Below are 23,340 nucleotides of genomic sequence, written 5' to 3'. Positions count from 1 at the left end.
CCTAAACACAGACTCAGCTGTCAGGATGGCCGAGTGGTCTAAGGCGGCAGCCTCAAGAGAGATTGATCTTCAGTTAAGCTAAGCATCCTGGTTTGCTCATGTAGTTGTGGGTTCATATCGCACTTCTGATAGGTCTATTTTCTGCCCTTAAATCTTCCTCTGCTTGCACAGCCAGCTCCCCACAACACTATCTTTGCAAGCTGCTGTAGCATATGAAAAGAAATCCACCAACCCTCCGGCTGGGCCCTCAATCAGCATTCCATGTATTTCTGGAAGGGGCATCTCAGTCACGCCTTCTGTTAGAGCTGCACCTTATCACTGTAACTACCATGCTGGTTTCTACTTAAGCAGTTGATTCCATCGTTTGAAGTGAGGCTCTCCTGCCACTTTTGGGCAGAGAAGGCACTGCCCCTGCAACAACAACAGGCAGACAAGCTCAACCTGGGTTTCCTGGTTAGGTGGGCGGAGCAGAATGGCAATGGTCCCTCCTTGTGACTTGAAATTAACATGAAGAAGACAGAGAGGCAGCTGGGAGTAGGCAGTACCCATGCACCCCTGAACACTGTCTTGCGATTTTCACCCAATTCTGAAATGAGTCGGGAGGAAAGGAGGTGATTTTCCTATCGAAGGCCATTCTGGGAATTCAGCCACCCCGCGTCTCCCAGGTGAGTGTTTCAGGCCTGTGAGGCACTCATATAAATCTCGCCTGATCGAGCACTGAGCGAGCAATTGTGCTTGAATACAAGAGGCATGCTCCTCTGGCTCAGGCGCAAGAGATGGCAGGCCCTTCAGTGCTTCTGGTCTGGAAGTCTACGGTGCAAGGGCCCAGGTCCTGCGGAGGCGTACAACTACCAGAAAGGGTCTGCTTTTCTCATCAGCGCCACAGTTCAGCTTGCTAGCATAGGGCTTCTTGACTACCTCTTGCCTTGCTAGAGGCAAAAAAAAAACCCTTGGCACAAAACATCAATTGCTATGGCACGCTTAGAAGGAGAGTCTCCAAGTGGCCCTGCTTTTTCACAAAGACACTTCAGAAGATGTTTGAAAGGCTTTTGCAGCAGCAGGCTCGTTGGTCTAGGGGTATGATTCTCGCTTTGGGTGTGAGAGGTCCCGGGTTCAAATCCCGGACGAGCCCGTGCCTTCATAGGTTTGATCTGTTTTTAAACAGGAGTATTTCTGCTTTCCACTCTTGTAAGATGCCATGGTGGAATGCATTGCATGCTTTCTACTGGTGTCGAGGCAGTTCGGCATGATGAAGGAGTGCGGGATTTCTTTCTAACTGCTTTTTTGTGTTTGAGCAGCACTTCTCGTTGGAACATGAAATGCACAGTGCTTCTCCAAAGTAATTGCAGGGCTGGTTTTGAAATCACCTCTTGGAATGAAAGTGATCCCAGTTCCTTTCTTCCAAAGGAAGAGATCCTGTCAGAAAGGCTCAGCTTTGAGCGTCATGAATATTGTCCCTTAGTCCTTGCATTCCAGTCCAAAGCATAGCCACATAAAGAAAGCAGGTGTGTCTGTTTCCAGTGCAGTGGTTCCAGTCCAATGCATAGCCACATGAAGCAAATAAGCAGGCATGTCTGTTTCTGTAGTGTAGTGGTTATCACGTTCGCCTTACACGCGAAAGGTCCCTGGTTCGAGGCCAGGCAGAAACAGCAAGTTGCTGTGCTTTATCACATTATTTGCATTTACCACCTCACCTGACAGGTAAATTGAAATTAAAGAGGCTGTGTCTATCCCTCACCATCGTGAGGTACTACGCTCCAAGGGCATCGGTCTCAACTCACCAAGAGAAGACGATACACCTTACGGCAGTCAGTTGCTCCCTTTTTGACCTTTCCATTGAAGCCTGGGCCTACTGTGGTCAAGCCAGCCAAGGAAGGAAGGTATGAGAGCGAAAATGGCTTTCCTACCTTCACCTAGAACATACACCTTGAGCAAAGAAAGGGCCAGACTTACAAGGCCCTATCGCCACCGGCACATCATCTTTAGTGACACCCCGGTGGCACTATGTACTGTGCCGTATTTACAAGACGCCGTTCAACCACGTTTTGTGGCTTAACACCACTTTGTAAATACGGCCCCTTCACACGCAGCCCTTTCCCTGGAAGGGGCGTGCAATGGGCGTTGCTCTGGGTGGGCCACTGCAACACCATAGCATTTTGATGCTGCTCCAGTTTTACGAGTTTTTGTAAATCTGTGGCAGCGCCAAAATCCAAGCGCCATACAATGGGTGTCGTTATAGTGGAGAAACGAGCAGAAATGTTTTCATTTCTCCTCATTTTTGCTCTTTCTATGTGTGCTGCACGAACATATCGCCACTGAAGATTTCTGTTGTGCAGGAAGGTGTGCCTTCCTGAACAAAAACAATTTCCCCCTCCACGCAGCCATCCTTGTACCATGGCGCAAGGATGGCTGCGTTGGTGCTCGGCAGCTAATTTAGAGCTGGCGCAGAGGGAAGCACAGGGGTGCGCTGTATTCTACTAAATACGGCGCTTCCCTGCATTTTGAAAATGACTGAGTGCGAGGCTGCCAAATTTGGCAGAGCGTCTCACTCAGTCATCCTCTTGTAATTATGGGCCAAAAGGTCTAAAGGATAGAGGCGTTTTATGTCATGTTCGATGACGACCATGGAAATGACTCTAGTCATATTGCAGAAGAGAGAACCATGTGCATTTTCTTGCCTTGCGATGTATTCGCCCACTCTCTGCCCTCAACCCTAGGAGCAGGGTCTGAGCAGTGGTGCTTCTGTGCCCTCGCTCGTTGGTGTCCGGGTCCAAATCCCCAACACACCCTTTTTAGCAGAAAACACACAAATTTTACTCAAAATACACAAAGCTTGAAGATTCCTCATTCCACTCAAAGCATTGTTGTGCAAAATATTTTTAGCCTCAGGAGAAAAAAAGGATCACCATGCCTTGGCTTCCTTCCTGCTTGCTTTCAGTGTGCTCTGTGTGATGCTTTCACAGGCTCTGGTTTCAGGCATTTAGGCATCAGATATTTGTCTCTACCCGCAGCTGTGACTTTTCAGTACATCTGAGTGTACGCTTGCTGGCTGACAACGCTGCAATTTTCACACTTACTCCTCGCTTTGCGAGCAACTGCTGATCAAGTATAGAGGCAATCGGGCAAACATATGAGGGGAATTTTGCTCCTTCAGTCAAGCCCTCATGCTTGTTTCTGTAGTGTAGTGGTTATCACGTTCGCCTAACACGCGAAAGGTCCCCGGTTCGAGACCGGGCAGAAACAATGGGCAGTGTCTGCTTTTGTGTTTGCTCCCTAAAAGCTTAGTCTCACTCAGGGATGGCCTTTAAAAACTTGTGACCTGTGTAAAACTTGTATTACTATTGCAGGCCGGTAAAAAGTTATCTGCATCTTTGCGTAGTCGTGCATGTGCCTGGTTTCTTATTCTGTTTTTTACTTTTTTTTTTCTTGGCCATGTTATATTGTGGGGCCTTTAAACCTGTCACCTTGATAGGAACATTGCAAGCGGCAGCATCGACAAGTGCAGACTGAGGAGTCAGACCTAAACACAGACTCAGCTGTCAGGATGGCCGAGTGGTCTAAGGCGGCAGCCTCAAGAGAGCTTGATCTTCAGTTAAGCTAAGCATCCTGGTTTGCTCATGTAGTTGTGGGTTCATATCGCACTTCTGATAGGTCTATTTTCTGCCCTTAAATCTTCCTCTGCTTGCACAGCCAGCTCCCCACAACACTATCTTTGCAAGCTGCTGTAGCATATGAAAAGAAATCCACCAACCCTCCGGCTGGGCCCTCAATCAGCATTCCATGTATTTCTGGAAGGGGCATCTCAGTCACGCCTTCTGTTAGAGCTGCACCTTATCACTGTAACTACCATGCTGGTTTCTACTTAAGCAGTTGATTCCATCGTTTGAAGTGAGGCTCTCCTGCCACTTTTGGGCAGAGAAGGCACTGCCCCTGCAACAACAACAGGCAGACAAGCTCAACCTGGGTTTCCTGGTTAGGTGGGCGGAGCAGAATGGCAATGGTCCCTCCTTGTGACTTGAAATTAACATGAAGAAGACAGAGAGGCAGCTGGGAGTAGGCAGTACCCATGCACCCCTGAACACTGTCTTGCGATTTTCACCCAATTCTGAAATGAGTCGGGAGGAAAGGAGGTGATTTTCCTATCGAAGGCCATTCTGGGAATTCAGCCACCCCGCGTCTCCCAGGTGAGTGTTTCAGGCCTGTGAGGCACTCATATAAATCTCGCCTGATCGAGCCTGATCAAGCACTGAGCGAGCAATTGTGCTTGAATACAATAGGCATGCTCCTCTGGCTCAGGCGCAAGAGATGGCAGGCCCTTCAGTGCTTCTGGTCTGGAAGTCTACGGTGCAAGGGCCCAGGTCCTGCGGAGGCGTACAACTACCAGAAAGGGTCTGCTTTTCTCATCAGCGCCACAGTTCAGCTTGCTAGCATAGGGCTTCTTGACTACCTCTTGCCTTGCTAGAGGCAAAAAAAAAACCCTTGGCACAAAACATCAATTGCTATGGCACGCTTAGAAGGAGAGTCTCCAAGTGGCCCTGCTTTTTCACAAAGACACTTCAGAAGATGTTTGAAAGGCTTTTGCAGCAGCAGGCTCGTTGGTCTAGGGGTATGATTCTCGCTTTGGGTGTGAGAGGTCCCGGGTTCAAATCCCGGACGAGCCCGTGCCTTCATAGGTTCGATCTGTTTTTAAACAGGAGTATTTCTGCTTTCCACTCTTGTAAGATGCCATGGTGGAATGCATTGCATGCTTTCTACTGGTGTCGAGGCAGTTCGGCATGATGAAGGAGTGCGGGATTTCTTTCTAACTGCTTTTTTGTGTTGGAGCAGCACTTCTCGTTGGAACATGAAATGCACAGTGCTTCTCCAAAGTAATTGCAGGGCTGGTTTTGAAATCACCTCTTGGAATGAAAGTGATCCCAGTTCCTTTCTTCCAAAGGAAGAGATCCTGTCAGAAAGGCTCAGCTTTGAGCGTCATGAATATTGTCCCTTAGTCCTTGCATTCCAGTCCAAAGCATAGCCACATAAAGAAAGCAGGTGTGTCTGTTTCCAGTGCAGTGGTTCCAGTCCAATGCATAGCCACATGAAGCAAATAAGCAGGCATGTCTGTTTCTGTAGTGTAGTGGTTATCACGTTCGCCTTACACGCGAAAGGTCCCTGGTTCGAGGCCAGGCAGAAACAGCAAGTTGCTGTGCTTTATCACATTATTTGCATTTACCACCTCACCTGACAGGTAAATTGAAATTAAAGAGGCTGTGTCTATCCCTCACCATCGTGAGGTACTACGCTCCAAGGGCATCGGTCTCAACTCACCAAGAGAAGACGATACACCTTACGGCAGTCAGTTGCTCCCTTTTTGACCTTTCCATTGAAGCCTGGGCCTACTGTGGTCAAGCCAGCCAAGGAAGGAAGGTATGAGAGCGAAAATGGCTTTCCTACCTTCACCAAGAACATACACCTTGAGCAAAGAAAGGGCCAGACTTACAAGGCCCTATCGCCACCGGCACATCATCTTTAGTGACGCCCCGGTGGCACTATGTACTGTGCCGTATTTACAAGACGCCGTTAAACCACGTTTTGTGGCTTAACACCACCTTGTAAATACGGCCCCTTCACACGCAGCCCTTTCCCTGGAAGGGGCGTGCAATGGGCGTTGCTCTGGGTGGGCCACTGCAACACCATAGCATTTTGATGCTGCTCCAGTTTTACGAGTTTTTGTAAATCTGTGGCAGCGCCAAAATCCAAGCGCCATACAATGGGTGTCGTTATAGTGGAGAAACGAGCAGAAATGTTTTCATTTCTCCTCATTTTTGCTCTTTCTATGTGTGCTGCACGAACATATCGCCACTGAAGATTTCTGTTGTGCAGGAAGGTGTGCCTTCCTGAACAAAAACAATTTCCCCCTCCACGCAGCCATCCTTGTACCATGGCGCAAGGATGGCTGCGTTGGTGCTCGGCAGCTAATTTAGAGCTGGCGCAGAGGGAAGCACAGGGGTGCGCTGTATTCTACTAAATACGGCGCTTCCCTGCATTTTGAAAATGACTGAGTGCGAGGCTGCCAAATTTGGCAGAGCGTCTCACTCAGTCATCCTCTTGTAATTATGGGCCAAAAGGTCTAAAGGATAGAGGCGTTTTATGTCATGTTCGATGACGACCATGGAAATGACTCTAGTCATATTGCAGAAGAGAGAACCATGTGCATTTTCTTGCCTTGCGATGTATTCGCCCACTCTCTGCCCTCAACCCTAGGAGCAGGGTCTGAGCAGTGGTGCTTCTGTGCCCTCGCTCGTTGGTGTCCGGGTCCAAATCCCCAACACACCCTTTTTAGCAGAAAACACACAAATTTTACTCAAAATACACAAAGCTTGAAGATTCCTCATTCCACTCAAAGCATTGTTGTGCAAAATATTTTTAGCCTCAGGAGAAAAAAAGGATCACCATGCCTTGGCTTCCTTCCTGCTTGCTTTCAGTGTGCTCTGTGTGATGCTTTCACAGGCTCTGGTTTCAGGCATTTAGGCATCAGATATTTGTCTCTACCCGCAGCTGTGACTTTTCAGTACATCTGAGTGTACGCTTGCTGGCTGACAACGCTGCAATTTTCACACTTACTCCTCGCTTTGCGAGCAACTGCTGATCAAGTATAGAGGCAATCGGGCAAACATATGAGGGGAATTTTGCTCCTTCAGTCAAGCCCTCATGCTTGTTTCTGTAGTGTAGTGGTTATCACGTTCGCCTAACACGCGAAAGGTCCCCGGTTCGAGACCGGGCAGAAACAATGGGCAGTGTCTGCTTTTGTGTTTGCTCCCTAAAAGCTTAGTCTCACTCAGGGATGGCCTTTAAAAACTTGTGACCTGTGTAAAACTTGTATTACTATTGCAGGCCGGTAAAAAGTTATCTGCATCTTTGCGTAGTCGTGCATGTGCCTGGTTTCTTATTCTGTTTTTTACTTTTTTTTTTCTTGGCCATGTTATATTGTGGGGCCTTTAAACCTGTCACCTTGATAGGAACATTGCAAGCGGCAGCATCGACAAGTGCAGACTGAGGAGTCAGACCTAAACACAGACTCAGCTGTCAGGATGGCCGAGTGGTCTAAGGCGGCAGCCTCAAGAGAGCTTGATCTTCAGTTAAGCTAAGCATCCTGGTTTGCTCATGTAGTTGTGGGTTCATATCGCACTTCTGATAGGTCTATTTTCTGCCCTTAAATCTTCCTCTGCTTGCACAGCCAGCTCCCCACAACACTATCTTTGCAAGCTGCTGTAGCATATGAAAAGAAATCCACCAACCCTCCGGCTGGGCCCTCAATCAGCATTCCATGTATTTCTGGAAGGGGCATCTCAGTCACGCCTTCTGTTAGAGCTGCACCTTATCACTGTAACTACCATGCTGGTTTCTACTTAAGCAGTTGATTCCATCGTTTGAAGTGAGGCTCTCCTGCCACTTTTGGGCAGAGAAGGCACTGCCCCTGCAACAACAACAGGCAGACAAGCTCAACCTGGGTTTCCTGGTTAGGTGGGCGGAGCAGAATGGCAATGGTCCCTCCTTGTGACTTGAAATTAACATGAAGAAGACAGAGAGGCAGCTGGGAGTAGGCAGTACCCATGCACCCCTGAACACTGTCTTGCGATTTTCACCCAATTCTGAAATGAGTCGGGAGGAAAGGAGGTGATTTTCCTATCGAAGGCCATTCTGGGAATTCAGCCACCCCGCGTCTCCCAGGTAAGTGTTTCAGGCCTGTGAGGCACTCATATAAATCTCGCCTGATCGAGCACTGAGCGAGCAATTGTGCTTGAATACAAGAGGCATGCTCCTCTGGCTCAGGCGCAAGAGATGGCAGGCCCTTCAGTGCTTCTGGTCTGGAAGTCTACGGTGCAAGGGCCCAGGTCCTGCGGAGGCGTACAACTACCAGAAAGGGTCTGCTTTTCTCATCAGCGCCACAGTTCAGCTTGCTAGCATAGGGCTTCTTGACTACCTCTTGCCTTGCTAGAGGCAAAAAAAAACCCCTTGGCACAAAACATCAATTGCTATGGCACGCTTAGAAGGAGAGTCTCCAAGTGGCCCTGCTTTTTCACAAAGACACTTCAGAAGATGTTTGAAAGGCTTTTGCAGCAGCAGGCTCGTTGGTCTAGGGGTATGATTCTCGCTTTGGGTGTGAGAGGTCCCGGGTTCAAATCCCGGACGAGCCCGTGCCTTCATAGGTTCGATCTGTTTTTAAACAGGAGTATTTCTGCTTTCCACTCTTGTAAGATGCCATGGTGGAATGCATTGCATGCTTTCTACTGGTGTCGAGGCAGTTCGGCATGATGAAGGAGTGCGGGATTTCTTTCTAACTGCTTTTTTGTGTTGGAGCAGCACTTCTCGTTGGAACATGAAATGCACAGTGCTTCTCCAAAGTAATTGCAGGGCTGGTTTTGAAATCACCTCTTGGAATGAAAGTGATCCCAGTTCCTTTCTTCCAAAGGAAGAGATCCTGTCAGAAAGGCTCAGCTTTGAGCGTCATGAATATTGTCCCTTAGTCCTTGCATTCCAGTCCAAAGCATAGCCACATAAAGAAAGCAGGTGTGTCTGTTTCCAGTGCAGTGGTTCCAGTCCAATGCATAGCCACATGAAGCAAATAAGCAGGCATGTCTGTTTCTGTAGTGTAGTGGTTATCACGTTCGCCTTACACGCGAAAGGTCCCTGGTTCGAGGCCAGGCAGAAACAGCAAGTTGCTGTGCTTTATCACATTATTTGCATTTACCACCTCACCTGACAGGTAAATTGAAATTAAAGAGGCTGTGTCTATCCCTCACCATCGTGAGGTACTACGCTCCAAGGGCATCGGTCTCAACTCACCAAGAGAAGACGATACACCTTACGGCAGTCAGTTGCTCCCTTTTTGACCTTTCCATTGAAGCCTGGGCCTACTGTGGTCAAGCCAGCCAAGGAAGGAAGGTATGAGAGCGAAAATGGCTTTCCTACCTTCACCAAGAACATACACCTTGAGCAAAGAAAGGGCCAGACTTACAAGGCCCTATCGCCACCGGCACATCATCTTTAGTGACGCCCCGGTGGCACTATGTACTGTGCCGTATTTACAAGACGCCGTTCAACCACGTTTTGTGGCTTAACACCACCTTGTAAATACGGCCCCTTCACACGCAGCCCTTTCCCTGGAAGGGGCGTGCAATGGGCGTTGCTCTGGGTGGGCCACTGCAACACCATAGCATTTTGATGCTGCTCCAGTTTTACGAGTTTTTGTAAATCTGTGGCAGCGCCAAAATCCAAGCGCCATACAATGGGTGTCGTTATAGTGGAGAAACGAGCAGAAATGTTTTCATTTCTCCTCATTTTTGCTCTTTCTATGTGTGCTGCACGAACATATCGCCACTGAAGATTTCTGTTGTGCAGGAAGGTGTGCCTTCCTGAACAAAAACAATTTCCCCCTCCACGCAGCCATCCTTGTACCATGGCGCAAGGATGGCTGCGTTGGTGCTCGGCAGCTAATTTAGAGCTGGCGCAGAGGGAAGCACAGGGGTGCGCTGTATTCTACTAAATACGGCGCTTCCCTGCATTTTGAAAATGACTGAGTGCGAGGCTGCCAAATTTGGCAGAGCGTCTCACTCAGTCATCCTCTTGTAATTATGGGCCAAAAGGTCTAAAGGATAGAGGCGTTTTATGTCATGTTCGATGACGACCATGGAAATGACTCTAGTCATATTGCAGAAGAGAGAACCATGTGCATTTTCTTGCCTTGCGATGTATTCGCCCACTCTCTGCCCTCAACCCTAGGAGCAGGGTCTGAGCAGTGGTGCTTCTGTGCCCTCGCTCGTTGGTGTCCGGGTCCAAATCCCCAACACACCCTTTTTAGCAGAAAACACACAAATTTTACTCAAAATACACAAAGCTTGAAGATTCCTCATTCCACTCAAAGCATTGTTGTGCAAAATATTTTTAGCCTCAGGAGAAAAAAAGGATCACCATGCCTTGGCTTCCTTCCTGCTTGCTTTCAGTGTGCTCTGTGTGATGCTTTCACAGGCTCTGGTTTCAGGCATTTAGGCATCAGATATTTGTCTCTACCCGCAGCTGTGACTTTTCAGTACATCTGAGTGTACGCTTGCTGGCTGACAACGCTGCAATTTTCACACTTACTCCTCGCTTTGCGAGCAACTGCTGATCAAGTATAGAGGCAATCGGGCAAACATATGAGGGGAATTTTGCTCCTTCAGTCAAGCCCTCATGCTTGTTTCTGTAGTGTAGTGGTTATCACGTTCGCCTAACACGCGAAAGGTCCCCGGTTCGAGACCGGGCAGAAACAATGGGCAGTGTCTGCTTTTGTGTTTGCTCCCTAAAAGCTTAGTCTCACTCAGGGATGGCCTTTAAAAACTTGTGACCTGTGTAAAACTTGTATTACTATTGCAGGCCGGTAAAAAGTTATCTGCATCTTTGCGTAGTCGTGCATGTGCCTGGTTTCTTATTCTGTTTTTTACTTTTTTTTTTCTTGGCCATGTTATATTGTGGGGCCTTTAAACCTGTCACCTTGATAGGAACATTGCAAGCGGCAGCATCGACAAGTGCAGACTGAGGAGTCAGACCTAAACACAGACTCAGCTGTCAGGATGGCCGAGTGGTCTAAGGCGGCAGCCTCAAGAGAGCTTGATCTTCAGTTAAGCTAAGCATCCTGGTTTGCTCATGTAGTTGTGGGTTCATATCGCACTTCTGATAGGTCTATTTTCTGCCCTTAAATCTTCCTCTGCTTGCACAGCCAGCTCCCCACAACACTATCTTTGCAAGCTGCTGTAGCATATGAAAAGAAATCCACCAACCCTCCGGCTGGGCCCTCAATCAGCATTCCATGTATTTCTGGAAGGGGCATCTCAGTCACGCCTTCTGTTAGAGCTGCTCCTTATCACTGTAACTACCATGCTGGTTTCTACTTAAGCAGTTGATTCCATCGTTTGAAGTGAGGCTCTCCTGCCACTTTTGGGCAGAGAAGGCACTGCCCCTGCAACAACAACAGGCAGACAAGCTCAACCTGGGTTTCCTGGTTAGGTGGGCGGAGCAGAATGGCAATGGTCCCTCCTTGTGACTTGAAATTAACATGAAGAAGACAGAGAGGCAGCTGGGAGTAGGCAGTACCCATGCACCCCTGAACACTGTCTTGCGATTTTCACCCAATTCTGAAATGAGTCGGGAGGAAAGGAGGTGATTTTCCTATCGAAGGCCATTCTGGGAATTCAGCCACCCCGCGTCTCCCAGGTGAGTGTTTCAGGCCTGTGAGGCACTCATATAAATCTCGCCTGATCGAGCACTGAGCGAGCAATTGTGCTTGAATACAAGAGGCATGCTCCTCTGGCTCAGGCGCAAGAGATGGCAGGCCCTTCAGTGCTTCTGGTCTGGAAGTCTACGGTGCAAGAACCCAGGTCCTGCGGAGGCGTACATCTACCAGAAAGGGTCTGCTTTTCTCATCAGCGCCACAGTTCAGCTTGCTAGCATAGGGCTTCTTGACTACCTCTTGCCTTGCTAGAGGCAAAAAAAAAACCCTTGGCACAAAACATCAATTGCTATGGCACGCTTAGAAGGAGAGTCTCCAAGTGGCCCTGCTTTTTCACAAAGACACTTCAGAAGATGTTTGAAAGGCTTTTGCAGCAGCAGGCTCGTTGGTCTAGGGGTATGATTCTCGCTTTGGGTGTGAGAGGTCCCGGGTTCAAATCCCGGACGAGCCCGTGCCTTCATAGGTTCGATCTGTTTTTAAACAGGAGTATTTCTGCTTTCCACTCTTGTAAGATGCCATGGTGGAATGCATTGCATGCTTTCTACTGGTGTCGAGGCAGTTCGGCATGATGAAGGAGTGCGGGATTTCTTTCTAACTGCTTTTTTGTGTTGGAGCAGCACTTCTCGTTGGAACATGAAATGCACAGTGCTTCTCCAAAGTAATTGCAGGGCTGGTTTTGAAATCACCTCTTGGAATGAAAGTGATCCCAGTTCCTTTCTTCCAAAGGAAGAGATCCTGTCAGAAAGGCTCAGCTTTGAGCGTCATGAATATTGTCCCTTAGTCCTTGCATTCCAGTCCAAAGCATAGCCACATAAAGAAAGCAGGTGTGTCTGTTTCCAGTGCAGTGGTTCCAGTCCAATGCATAGCCACATGAAGCAAATAAGCAGGCATGTCTGTTTCTGTAGTGTAGTGGTTATCACGTTCGCCTTACACGCGAAAGGTCCCTGGTTCGAGGCCAGGCAGAAACAGCAAGTTGCTGTGCTTTATCACATTATTTGCATTTACCACCTCACCTGACAGGTAAATTGAAATTAAAGAGGCTGTGTCTATCCCTCACCATCGTGAGGTACTACGCTCCAAGGGCATCGGTCTCAACTCACCAAGAGAAGACGATACACCTTACGGCAGTCAGTTGCTCCCTTTTTGACCTTTCCATTGAAGCCTGGGCCTACTGTGGTCAAGCCAGCCAAGGAAGGAAGGTATGAGAGCGAAAATGGCTTTCCTACCTTCACCAAGAACATACACCTTGAGCAAAGAAAGGGCCAGACTTACAAGGCCCTATCGCCACCGGCACATCATCTTTAGTGACGCCCCGGTGGCACTATGTACTGTGCCGTATTTACAAGACGCCGTTCAACCACGTTTTGTGGCTTAACACCACCTTGTAAATACGGCCCCTTCACACGCAGCCCTTTCCCTGGAAGGGGCGTGCAATGGGCGTTGCTCTGGGTGGGCCACTGCAACACCATAGCATTTTGATGCTGCTCCAGTTTTACGAGTTTTTGTAAATCTGTGGCAGCGCCAAAATCCAAGCGCCATACAATGGGTGTCGTTATAGTGGAGAAACGAGCAGAAATGTTTTCATTTCTCCTCATTTTTGCTCTTTCTATGTGTGCTGCACGAACATATCGCCACTGAAGATTTCTGTTGTGCAGGAAGGTGTGCCTTCCTGAACAAAAACAATTTCCCCCTCCACGCAGCCATCCTTGTACCATGGCGCAAGGATGGCTGCGTTGGTGCTCGGCAGCTAATTTAGAGCTGGCGCAGAGGGAAGCACAGGGGTGCGCTGTATTCTACTAAATACGGCGCTTCCCTGCATTTTGAAAATGACTGAGTGCGAGGCTGCCAAATTTGGCAGAGCGTCTCACTCAGTCATCCTCTTGTAATTATGGGCCAAAAGGTCTAAAGGATAGAGGCGTTTTATGTCATGTTCGATGACGACCATGGAAATGACTCTAGTCATATTGCAGAAGAGAGAACCATGTGCATTTTCTTGCCTTGCGATGTATTCGCCCACTCTCTGCCCTCAACCCTAGGAGCAGGGTCTGAGCAGTGGTGCTTCTGTGCCCTCGCTCGTTGGTGTCCGGGTCCAAATCCCCAACACACCCTTTTTAGCAGAAAACACACAAATTTTACTCAAAATACACAAAGCTTGAAGATTCCTCATTCCACTCAAAGCATTGTTGTGCAAAATATTTTTAGCCTCAGGAGAAAAAAAGGATCACCATGCCTTGGCTTCCTTCCTGCTTGCTTTCAGTGTGCTCTGTGTGATGCTTTCACAGGCTCTGGTTTCAGGCATTTAGGCATCAGATATTTGTCTCTACCCGCAGCTGTGACTTTTCAGTACATCTGAGTGTACGCTTGCTGGCTGACAACGCTGCAATTTTCACACTTACTCCTCGCTTTGCGAGCAACTGCTGATCAAGTATAGAGGCAATCGGGCAAACATATGAGGGGAATTTTGCTCCTTCAGTCAAGCCCTCATGCTTGTTTCTGTAGTGTAGTGGTTATCACGTTCGCCTAACACGCGAAAGGTCCCCGGTTCGAGACCGGGCAGAAACAATGGGCAGTGTCTGCTTTTGTGTTTGCTCCCTAAAAGCTTAGTCTCACTCAGGGATGGCCTTTAAAAACTTGTGACCTGTGTAAAACTTGTATTACTATTGCAGGCCGGTAAAAAGTTATCTGCATCTTTGCGTAGTCGTGCATGTGCCTGGTTTCTTATTCTGTTTTTTACTTTTTTTTTTCTTGGCCATGTTATATTGTGGGGCCTTTAAACCTGTCACCTTGATAGGAACATTGCAAGCGGCAGCATCGACAAGTGCAGACTGAGGAGTCAGACCTAAACACAGACTCAGCTGTCAGGATGGCCGAGTGGTCTAAGGCGGCAGCCTCAAGAGAGCTTGATCTTCAGTTAAGCTAAGCATCCTGGTTTGCTCATGTAGTTGTGGGTTCATATCGCACTTCTGATAGGTCTATTTTCTGCCCTTAAATCTTCCTCTGCTTGCACAGCCAGCTCCCCACAACACTATCTTTGCAAGCTGCTGTAGCATATGAAAAGAAATCCACCAACCCTCCGGCTGGGCCCTCAATCAGCATTCCATGTATTTCTGGAAGGGGCATCTCAGTCACGCCTTCTGTTAGAGCTGCACCTTATCACTGTAACTACCATGCTGGTTTCTACTTAAGCAGTTGATTCCATCGTTTGAAGTGAGGCTCTCCTGCCACTTTTGGGCAGAGAAGGCACTGCCCCTGCAACAACAACAGGCAGACAAGCTCAACCTGGGTTTCCTGGTTAGGTGGGCGGAGCAGAATGGCAATGGTCCCTCCTTGTGACTTGAAATTAACATGAAGAAGACAGAGAGGCAGCTGGGAGTAGGCAGTACCCATGCACCCCTGAACACTGTCTTGCGATTTTCACCCAATTCTGAAATGAGTCGGGAGGAAAGGAGGTGATTTTCCTATCGAAGGCCATTCTGGGAATTCAGCCACCCCGCGTCTCCCAGGTGAGTGTTTCAGGCCTGTGAGGCACTCATATAAATCTCGCCTGATCGAGCACTGAGCGAGCAATTGTGCTTGAATACAAGAGGCATGCTCCTCTGGCTCAGGCGCAAGAGATGGCAGGCCCTTCAGTGCTTCTGGTCTGGAAGTCTACGGTGCAAGGGCCCAGGTCCTGCGGAGGCGTACAACTACCAGAAAGGGTCTGCTTTTCTCATCAGCGCCACAGTTCAGCTTGCTAGCATAGGCCTTCTTGACTACCTCTTGCCTTGCTAGAGGCAAAAAAAAAACCCTTGGCACAAAACATCAATTGCTATGGCACGCTTAGAAGGAGAGTCTCCAAGTGGCCCTGCTTTTTCACAAAGACACTTCAGAAGATGTTTGAAAGGCTTTTGCAGCAGCAGGCTCGTTGGTCTAGGGGTATGATTCTCGCTTTGGGTGTGAGAGGTCCCGGGTTCAAATCCTGGACGAGCCCGTGCCTTCATAGGTTCGATCTGTTTTTAAACAGGAGTATTTCTGCTTTCCACTCTTGTAAGATGCCATGGTGGAATGCATTGCATGCTTTCTACTGGTGTCGAGGCAGTTCGGCATGATGAAGGAGTGCGGGATTTCTTTCTAACTGCTTTTTTGTGTTGGAGCAGCACTTCTCGTTGGAACATGAAATGCACAGTGCTTCTCCAAAGTAATTGCAGGGCTGGTTTTGAAATCACCTCTTGGAATGAAAGTGATCCCAGTTCCTTTCTTCCAAAGGAAGAGATCCTGTCAGAAAGGCTCAGCTTTGAGCGTCATGAATATTGTCCCTTAGTCCTTGCATTCCAGTCCAAAGCATAGCCACATAAAGAAAGCAGGTGTGTCTGTTTCCAGTGCAGTGGTTCCAGTCCAATGCATAGCCACATGAAGCAAATAAGCAGGCATGTCTGTTTCTGTAGTGTAGTGGTTATCACGTTCGCCTTACACGCGAAAGGTCCCTGGTTCGAGGCCAGGCAGAAACAGCAAGTTGCTGTGCTTTATCACATTATTTGCATTTACCACCTCACCTGACAGGTAAATTGAAATTAAAGAGGCTGTGTCTATCCCTCACCATCGTGAGGTACTACGCTCCAAGGGCATCGGTCTCAACTCACCAAGAGAAGATGATACACCTTACGGCAGTCAGTTGCTCCCTTTTTGACCTTTCCATTGAAGCCTGGGCCTACTGTGGTCAAGCCAGCCAAGGAAGGAAGGTATGAGAGCGAAAATGGCTTTCCTACCTTCACCAAGAACATACACCTTGAGCAAAGAAAGGGCCAGACTTACAAGGCCCTATCGCCACCGGCACATCATCTTTAGTGACGCCCCGGTGGCACTATGTACTGTGCCGTATTTACAAGACGCCGTTCAACCACGTTTTGTGGCTTAACACCACCTTGTAAATACGGCCCCTTCACACGCAGCCCTTTCCCTGGAAGGGGCGTGCAATGGGCGTTGCTCTGGGTGGGCCACTGCAACACCATAGCATTTTGATGCTGCTCCAGTTTTACGAGTTTTTGTAAATCTGTGGCAGCGCCAAAATCCAAGCGCCATACAATGGGTGTCGTTATAGTGGAGAAACGAGCAGAAATGTTTTCATTTCTCCTCATTTTTGCTCTTTCTATGTGTGCTGCACGAACATATCGCCACTGAAGATTTCTGTTGTGCAGGAAGGTGTGCCTTCCTGAACAAAAACAATTTCCCCCTCCACGCAGCCATCCTTGTACCATGGCGCAAGGATGGCTGCGTTGGTGCTCGGCAGCTAATTTAGAGCTGGCGCAGAGGGAAGCACAGGGGTGCGCTGTATTCTACTAAATACGGCGCTTCCCTGCATTTTGAAAATGACTGAGTGCGAGGCTGCCAAATTTGGCAGAGCGTCTCACTCAGTCATCCTCTTGTAATTATGGGCCAAAAGGTCTAAAGGATAGAGGCGTTTTATGTCATGTTCGATGACGACCATGGAAATGACTCTAGTCATATTGCAGAAGAGAGAACCATGTGCATTTTCGTGCCTTGCGATGTATTCGCCCACTCTCTGCCCTCAACCCTAGGAGCAGGGTCTGAGCAGTGGTGCTTCTGTGCCCTCGCTCGTTGGTGTCCGGGTCCAAATCCCCAACACACCCTTTTTAGCAGAAAACACACAAATTTTACTCAAAATACACAAAGCTTGAAGATTCCTCATTCCACTCAAAGCATTGTTGTGCAAAATATTTTTAGCCTCAGGAGAAAAAAAGGATCACCATGCCTTGGCTTCCTTCCTGCTTGCTTTCAGTGTGCTCTGTGTGATGCTTTCACAGGCTCTGGTTTCAGGCATTTAGGCATCAGATATTTGTCTCTACCCGCAGCTGTGACTTTTCAGTACATCTGAGTGTACGCTTGCTGGCTGACAACGCTGCAATTTTCACACTTACTCCTCGCTTTGCGAGCAACTGCTGATCAAGTATAGAGGCAATCGGGCAAACATATGAGGGGAATTTTGCTCCTTCAGTCAAGCCCTCATGCTTGTTTCTGTAGTGTAGTGGTTATCACGTTCGCCTAACACGCGAAAGGTCCCCGGTTCGAGACCGGGCAGAAACAATGGGCAGTGTCTGCTTTTGTGTTTGCTCCCTAAAAGCTTAGTCTCACTCAGGGATGGCCTTTAAAAACTTGTGACCTGTGTAAAACTTGTATTACTATTGCAGGCCGGTAAAAAGTTATCTGCATCTTTGCGTAGTCGTGCATGTGCCTGGTTTCTTATTCTGTTTTTTACTTTTTTTTTTCTTGGCCATGTTATATTGTGGGGCCTTTAAACCTGTCACCTTGATAGGAACATTGCAAGCGGCAGCATCGACAAGTGCAGACTGAGGAGTCAGACCTAAACACAGACTCAGCTGTCAGGATGGCCGAGTGGTCTAAGGCGGCAGCCTCAAGAGAGCTTGATCTTCAGTTAAGCTAAGCATCCTGGTTTGCTCATGTAGTTGTGGGTTCATATCGCACTTCTGATAGGTCTATTTTCTGCCCTTAAATCTTCCTCTGCTTGCACAGCCAGCTCCCCACAACACTATCTTTGCAAGCTGCTGTAGCATATGAAAAGAAATCCACCAACCCTCCGGCTGGGCCCTCAATCAGCATTCCATGTATTTCTGGAAGGGGCATCTCAGTCACGCCTTCTGTTAGAGCTGCACCTTATCACTGTAACTACCATGCTGGTTTCTACTTAAGCAGTTGATTCCATCGTTTGAAGTGAGGCTCTCCTGCCACTTTTGGGCAGAGAAGGCACTGCCCCTGCAACAACAACAGGCAGACAAGCTCAACCTGGGTTTCCTGGTTAGGTGGGCGGAGCAGAATGGCAATGGTCCCTCCTTGTGACTTGAAATTAACATGAAGAAGACAGAGAGGCAGCTGGGAGTAGGCAGTACCCATGCACCCCTGAACACTGTCTTGCGATTTTCACCCAATTCTGAAATGAGTCGGGAGGAAAGGAGGTGATTTTCCTATCGAAGGCCATTCTGGGAATTCAGCCACCCCGCGTCTCCCAGGTGAGTGTTTCAGGCCTGTGAGGCACTCATATAAATCTCGCCTGATCGAGCACTGAGCGAGCAATTGTGCTTGAATACAAGAGGCATGCTCCTCTGGCTCAGGCGCAAGAGATGGCAGGCCCTTCAGTGCTTCTGGTCTGGAAGTCTACGGTGCAAGGGCCCAGGTCCTGCGGAGGCGTACAACTACCAGAAAGGGTCTGCTTTTCTCATCAGCGCCACAGTTCAGCTTGCTAGCATAGGGCTTCTTGACTACCTCTTGCCTTGCTAGAGGCAAAAAAAAAACCCTTGGCACAAAACATCAATTGCTATGGCACGCTTAGAAGGAGAGTCTCCAAGTGGCCCTGCTTTTTCACAAAGACACTTCAGAAGATGTTTGAAAGGCTTTTGCAGCAGCAGGCACGTTGGTCTAGGGGTATGATTCTCGCTTTGGGTGTGAGAGGTCCCGGGTTCAAATCCCGGACGAGCCCGTGCCTTCATAGGTTCGATCTGTTTTTAAACAGGAGTATTTCTGCTTTCCACTCTTGTAAGATGCCATGGTGGAATGCATTGCATGCTTTCTACTGGTGTCGAGGCAGTTCGGCATGATGAAGGAGTGCGGGATTTCTTTCTAACTGCTTTTTTGTGTTGGAGCAGCACTTCTCGTTGGAACATGAAATGCACAGTGCTTCTCCAAAGTAATTGCAGGGCTGGTTTTGAAATCACCTCTTGGAATGAAAGTGATCCCAGTTCCTTTCTTCCAAAGGAAGAGATCCTGTCAGAAAGGCTCAGCTTTGAGCGTCATGAATATTGTCCCTTAGTCCTTGCATTCCAGTCCAAAGCATAGCCACATAAAGAAAGCAGGTGTGTCTGTTTCCAGTGCAGTGGTTCCAGTCCAATGCATAGCCACATGAAGCAAGTAAGCAGGCATGTCTGTTTCTGTAGTGTAGTGGTTATCACGTTCGCCTTACACGCGAAAGGTCCCTGGTTCGAGGCCAGGCAGAAACAGCAAGTTGCTGTGCTTTATCACATTATTTGCATTTACCACCTCACCTGACAGGTAAATTGAAATTAAAGAGGCTGTGTCTATCCCTCACCATCGTGAGGTACTACGCTCCAAGGGCATCGGTCTCAACTCACCAAGAGAAGATGATACACCTTACGGCAGTCAGTTGCTCCCTTTTTGACCTTTCCATTGAAGCCTGGGCCTACTGTGGTCAAGCCAGCCAAGGAAGGAAGGTATGAGAGCGAAAATGGCTTTCCTACCTTCACCAAGAACATACACCTTGAGCAAAGAAAGGGCCAGACTTACAAGGCCCTATCGCCACCGGCACATCATCTTTAGTGACGCCCCGGTGGCACTATGTACTGTGCCGTATTTACAAGACGCCGTTCAACCACGTTTTGTGGCTTAACACCACCTTGTAAATACGGCCCCTTCACACGCAGCCCTTTCCCTGGAAGGGGCGTGCAATGGGCGTTGCTCTGGGTGGGCCACTGCAACACCATAGCATTTTGATGCTGCTCCAGTTTTACGAGTTTTTGTAAATCTGTGGCAGCGCCAAAATCCAAGCGCCATACAATGGGTGTCGTTATAGTGGAGAAACGAGCAGAAATGTTTTCATTTCTCCTCATTTTTGCTCTTTCTATGTGTGCTGCACGAACATATCGCCACTGAAGATTTCTGTTGTGCAGGAAGGTGTGCCTTCCTGAACAAAAACAATTTCCCCCTCCACGCAGCCATCCTTGTACCATGGCGCAAGGATGGCTGCGTTGGTGCTCGGCAGCTAATTTAGAGCTGGCGCAGAGGGAAGCACAGGGGTGCGCTGTATTCTACTAAATACGGCGCTTCCCTGCATTTTGAAAATGACTGAGTGCGAGGCTGCCAAATTTGGCAGAGCGTCTCACTCAGTCATCCTCTTGTAATTATGGGCCAAAAGGTCTAAAGGATAGAGGCGTTTTATGTCATGTTCGATGACGACCATGGAAATGACTCTAGTCATATTGCAGAAGAGAGAACCATGTGCATTTTCTTGCCTTGCGATGTATTCGCCCACTCTCTGCCCTCAACCCTAGGAGCAGGGTCTGAGCAGTGGTGCTTCTGTGCCCTCGCTCGTTGGTGTCCGGGTCCAAATCCCCAACACACCCTTTTTAGCAGAAAACACACAAATTTTACTCAAAATACACAAAGCTTGAAGATTCCTCATTCCACTCAAAGCATTGTTGTGCAAAATATTTTTAGCCTCAGGAGAAAAAAAGGATCACCATGCCTTGGCTTCCTTCCTGCTTGCTTTCAGTGTGCTTTGTGTGATGCTTTCACAGGCTCTGGTTTCAGGCATTTAGGCATCAGATATTTGTCTCTACCCGCAGCTGTGACTTTTCAGTACATCTGAGTGTACGCTTGCTGGCTGACAACGCTGTAATTTTCACACTTACTCCTCGCTTTGCGAGCAACTGCTGATCAAGTATAGAGGCAATCGGGCAAACATATGAGGGGAATTTTGCTCCTTCAGTCAAGCCCTCATGCTTGTTTCTGTAGTGTAGTGGTTATCACGTTTGCCTAACACGCGAAAGGTCCCCGGTTCGAGACCGGGCAGAAACAATGGGCAGTGTTTGCTCCCTAAAAGCTTAGTCTCACTCAGGGATGGCCTTTAAAAACTTGTGACCTGTGTAAAACTTGTATTACTATTGCAGGCCGGTAAAAAGTTATCTGCATCTTTGCGTAGTCGTGCATGTGCCTGGTTTCTTATTCTGTTTTTTACTTTTTTTTTTCTTGGCCATGTTATATTGTGGGGCCTTTAAACCTGTCACCTTGAAAGGAACATTGCAAGCGGCAGCATCGACAAGTGCAGACTGAGGAGTCAGACCTAAACACAGACTCAGCTGTCAGGATGGCCGAGTGGTCTAAGGCGGCAGCCTCAAGAGAGCTTGATCTTCAGTTAAGCTAAGCATCCTGGTTTGCTCATGTAGTTGTGGGTTCATATCGCACTTCTGATAGGTCTATTTTCTGCCCTTAAATCTTCCTCTGCTTGCACAGCCAGCTCCCCACAACACTATCTTTGCAAGCTGCTGTAGCATATGAAAAGAAATCCACCAACCCTCCGGCTGGGCCCTCAATCAGCATTCCATGTATTTCTGGAAGGGGCATCTCAGTCACGCCTTCTGTTAGAGCTGCACCTTATCACTGTAACTACCATGCTGGTTTCTACTTAAGCAGTTGATTCCATCGTTTGAAGTGAGGCTCTCCTGCCACTTTTGGGCAGAGAAGGCACTGCCCCTGCAACAACAACAGGCAGACAAGCTCAACCTGGGTTTCCTGGTTAGGTGGGCGGAGCAGAATGGCAATGGTCCCTCCTTGTGACTTGAAATTAACATGAAGAAGACAGAGAGGCAGCTGGGAGTAGGCAGTACCCATGCACCCCTGAACACTGTCTTGCGATTTTCACCCAATTCTGAAATGAGTCGGGAGGAAAGGAGGTGATTTTCCTATCGAAGGCCATTCTGGGAATTCAGCCACCCCGCGTCTCCCAGGTGAGTGTTTCAGGCCTGTGAGGCACTCATATAAATCTCGCCTGATCGAGCACTGAGCGAGCAATTGTGCTTGAATACAAGAGGCATGCTCCTCTGGCTCAGGCGCAAGAGATGGCAGGCCCTTCAGTGCTTCTGGTCTGGAAGTCTACGGTGCAAGGGCCCAGGTCCTGCGGAGGCGTACAACTACCAGAAAGGGTCTGCTTTTCTCATCAGCGCCACAGTTCAGCTTGCTAGCATAGGGCTTCTTGACTACCTCTTGCCTTGCTAGAGGCAAAAAAAAAACCCTTGGCACAAAACATCAATTGCTATGGCACGCTTAGAAGGAGAGTCTCCAAGTGGCCCTGCTTTTTCACAAAGACACTTCAGAAGATGTTTGAAAGGCTTTTGCAGCAGCAGGCTCGTTGGTCTAGGGGTATGATTCTCGCTTTGGGTGTGAGAGGTCCCGGGTTCAAATCCCGGACGAGCCCGTGCCTTCATAGGTTCGATCTGTTTTTAAACAGGAGTATTTCTGCTTTCCACTCTTGTAAGATGCCATGGTGGAATGCATTGCATGCTTTCTACTGGTGTCGAGGCAGTTCGGCATGATGAAGGAGTGCGGGATTTCTTTCTAACTGCTTTTTTGTGTTGGAGCAGCACTTCTCGTTGGAACATGAAATGCACAGTGCTTCTCCAAAGTAATTGCAGGGCTGGTTTTGAAATCACCTCTTGGAATGAAAGTGATCCCAGTTCCTTTCTTCCAAAGGAAGAGATCCTGTCAGAAAGGCTCAGCTTTGAGCGTCATGAATATTGTCCCTTAGTCCTTGCATTCCAGTCCAAAGCATAGCCACATAAAGAAAGCAGGTGTGTCTGTTTCCAGTGCAGTGGTTCCAGTCCAATGCATAGCCACATGAAGCAAGTAAGCAGGCATGTCTGTTTCTGTAGTGTAGTGGTTATCACGTTCGCCTTACACGCGAAAGGTCCCTGGTTCGAGGCCAGGCAGAAACAGCAAGTTGCTGTGCTTTATCACATTATTTGCATTTACCACCTCACCTGACAGGTAAATTGAAATTAAAGAGGCTGTGTCTATCCCTCACCATCGTGAGGTACTACGCTCCAAGGGCATCGGTCTCAACTCACCAAGAGAAGATGATACACCTTACGGCAGTCAGTTGCTCCCTTTTTGACCTTTCCATTGAAGCCTGGGCCTACTGTGGTCAAGCCAGCCAAGGAAGGAAGGTATGAGAGCGAAAATGGCTTTCCTACCTTCACCAAGAACATACACCTTGAGCAAAGAAAGGGCCAGACTTACAAGGCCCTATCGCCACCGGCACATCATCTTTAGTGACGCCCCGGTGGCACTATGTACTGTGCCGTATTTACAAGACGCCGTTCAACCACGTTTTGTGGCTTAACACCACCTTGTAAATACGGCCCCTTCACACGCAGCCCTTTCCCTGGAAGGGGCGTGCAATGGGCGTTGCTCTGGGTGGGCCACTGCAACACCATAGCATTTTGATGCTGCTCCAGTTTTACGAGTTTTTGTAAATCTGTGGCAGCGCCAAAAACCAAGTGCCATACAATGGG

The 23,340-nt window shown here is 48.4% G+C and overlaps 19 non-coding genes across 19 annotated transcripts; all 19 read left to right on the top strand.

The window, feature by feature from the left end:
• Positions 1-1,060: 1,060 nt before the first annotated feature.
• On the top strand, positions 1,061-1,132 carry TRNAP-UGG (transfer RNA proline (anticodon UGG)). Its single transcript has one exon. It is a non-coding gene; the product is annotated as a tRNA-Pro (tRNA).
• Positions 1,133-1,576: 444 nt separating this feature from the next.
• TRNAV-UAC (transfer RNA valine (anticodon UAC)) lies at positions 1,577-1,649 on the top strand. Its single transcript has one exon. It is a non-coding gene; the product is annotated as a tRNA-Val (tRNA).
• A 1,521-nt stretch (positions 1,650-3,170) lies between these two features.
• Positions 3,171-3,243, top strand: TRNAV-AAC (transfer RNA valine (anticodon AAC)). The gene has a single exon. It is a non-coding gene; the product is annotated as a tRNA-Val (tRNA).
• Positions 3,244-4,589: 1,346 nt separating this feature from the next.
• TRNAP-UGG (transfer RNA proline (anticodon UGG)) lies at positions 4,590-4,661 on the top strand. The gene has a single exon. It is a non-coding gene; the product is annotated as a tRNA-Pro (tRNA).
• A 444-nt stretch (positions 4,662-5,105) lies between these two features.
• Positions 5,106-5,178, top strand: TRNAV-UAC (transfer RNA valine (anticodon UAC)). The gene has a single exon. It is a non-coding gene; the product is annotated as a tRNA-Val (tRNA).
• A 1,521-nt stretch (positions 5,179-6,699) lies between these two features.
• Positions 6,700-6,772, top strand: TRNAV-AAC (transfer RNA valine (anticodon AAC)). The gene has a single exon. It is a non-coding gene; the product is annotated as a tRNA-Val (tRNA).
• A 1,336-nt stretch (positions 6,773-8,108) lies between these two features.
• TRNAP-UGG (transfer RNA proline (anticodon UGG)) lies at positions 8,109-8,180 on the top strand. Its single transcript has one exon. It is a non-coding gene; the product is annotated as a tRNA-Pro (tRNA).
• A 444-nt stretch (positions 8,181-8,624) lies between these two features.
• On the top strand, positions 8,625-8,697 carry TRNAV-UAC (transfer RNA valine (anticodon UAC)). The gene has a single exon. It is a non-coding gene; the product is annotated as a tRNA-Val (tRNA).
• A 1,521-nt stretch (positions 8,698-10,218) lies between these two features.
• TRNAV-AAC (transfer RNA valine (anticodon AAC)) lies at positions 10,219-10,291 on the top strand. The gene has a single exon. It is a non-coding gene; the product is annotated as a tRNA-Val (tRNA).
• A 1,336-nt stretch (positions 10,292-11,627) lies between these two features.
• Positions 11,628-11,699, top strand: TRNAP-UGG (transfer RNA proline (anticodon UGG)). Its single transcript has one exon. It is a non-coding gene; the product is annotated as a tRNA-Pro (tRNA).
• A 444-nt stretch (positions 11,700-12,143) lies between these two features.
• TRNAV-UAC (transfer RNA valine (anticodon UAC)) lies at positions 12,144-12,216 on the top strand. Its single transcript has one exon. It is a non-coding gene; the product is annotated as a tRNA-Val (tRNA).
• A 1,521-nt stretch (positions 12,217-13,737) lies between these two features.
• Positions 13,738-13,810, top strand: TRNAV-AAC (transfer RNA valine (anticodon AAC)). The gene has a single exon. It is a non-coding gene; the product is annotated as a tRNA-Val (tRNA).
• Positions 13,811-15,146: 1,336 nt separating this feature from the next.
• Positions 15,147-15,218, top strand: TRNAP-UGG (transfer RNA proline (anticodon UGG)). Its single transcript has one exon. It is a non-coding gene; the product is annotated as a tRNA-Pro (tRNA).
• Positions 15,219-15,662: 444 nt separating this feature from the next.
• Positions 15,663-15,735, top strand: TRNAV-UAC (transfer RNA valine (anticodon UAC)). Its single transcript has one exon. It is a non-coding gene; the product is annotated as a tRNA-Val (tRNA).
• A 1,521-nt stretch (positions 15,736-17,256) lies between these two features.
• On the top strand, positions 17,257-17,329 carry TRNAV-AAC (transfer RNA valine (anticodon AAC)). The gene has a single exon. It is a non-coding gene; the product is annotated as a tRNA-Val (tRNA).
• Positions 17,330-19,181: 1,852 nt separating this feature from the next.
• On the top strand, positions 19,182-19,254 carry TRNAV-UAC (transfer RNA valine (anticodon UAC)). Its single transcript has one exon. It is a non-coding gene; the product is annotated as a tRNA-Val (tRNA).
• A 1,521-nt stretch (positions 19,255-20,775) lies between these two features.
• TRNAV-AAC (transfer RNA valine (anticodon AAC)) lies at positions 20,776-20,848 on the top strand. The gene has a single exon. It is a non-coding gene; the product is annotated as a tRNA-Val (tRNA).
• A 1,324-nt stretch (positions 20,849-22,172) lies between these two features.
• TRNAP-UGG (transfer RNA proline (anticodon UGG)) lies at positions 22,173-22,244 on the top strand. Its single transcript has one exon. It is a non-coding gene; the product is annotated as a tRNA-Pro (tRNA).
• Positions 22,245-22,688: 444 nt separating this feature from the next.
• TRNAV-UAC (transfer RNA valine (anticodon UAC)) lies at positions 22,689-22,761 on the top strand. The gene has a single exon. It is a non-coding gene; the product is annotated as a tRNA-Val (tRNA).
• The last annotated feature ends 579 nt before the right edge of the window (positions 22,762-23,340 follow it).

This window comes from Pleurodeles waltl, chromosome 10 (assembly GCF_031143425.1).
Source record: "Pleurodeles waltl isolate 20211129_DDA chromosome 10, aPleWal1.hap1.20221129, whole genome shotgun sequence".
Classification (NCBI taxonomy): Eukaryota; Metazoa; Chordata; class Amphibia; order Caudata; family Salamandridae; genus Pleurodeles; species Pleurodeles waltl.
Note: the sequence above shows the minus strand (reverse complement) of the source record. Positions and strands in the feature narration are given on the sequence as shown.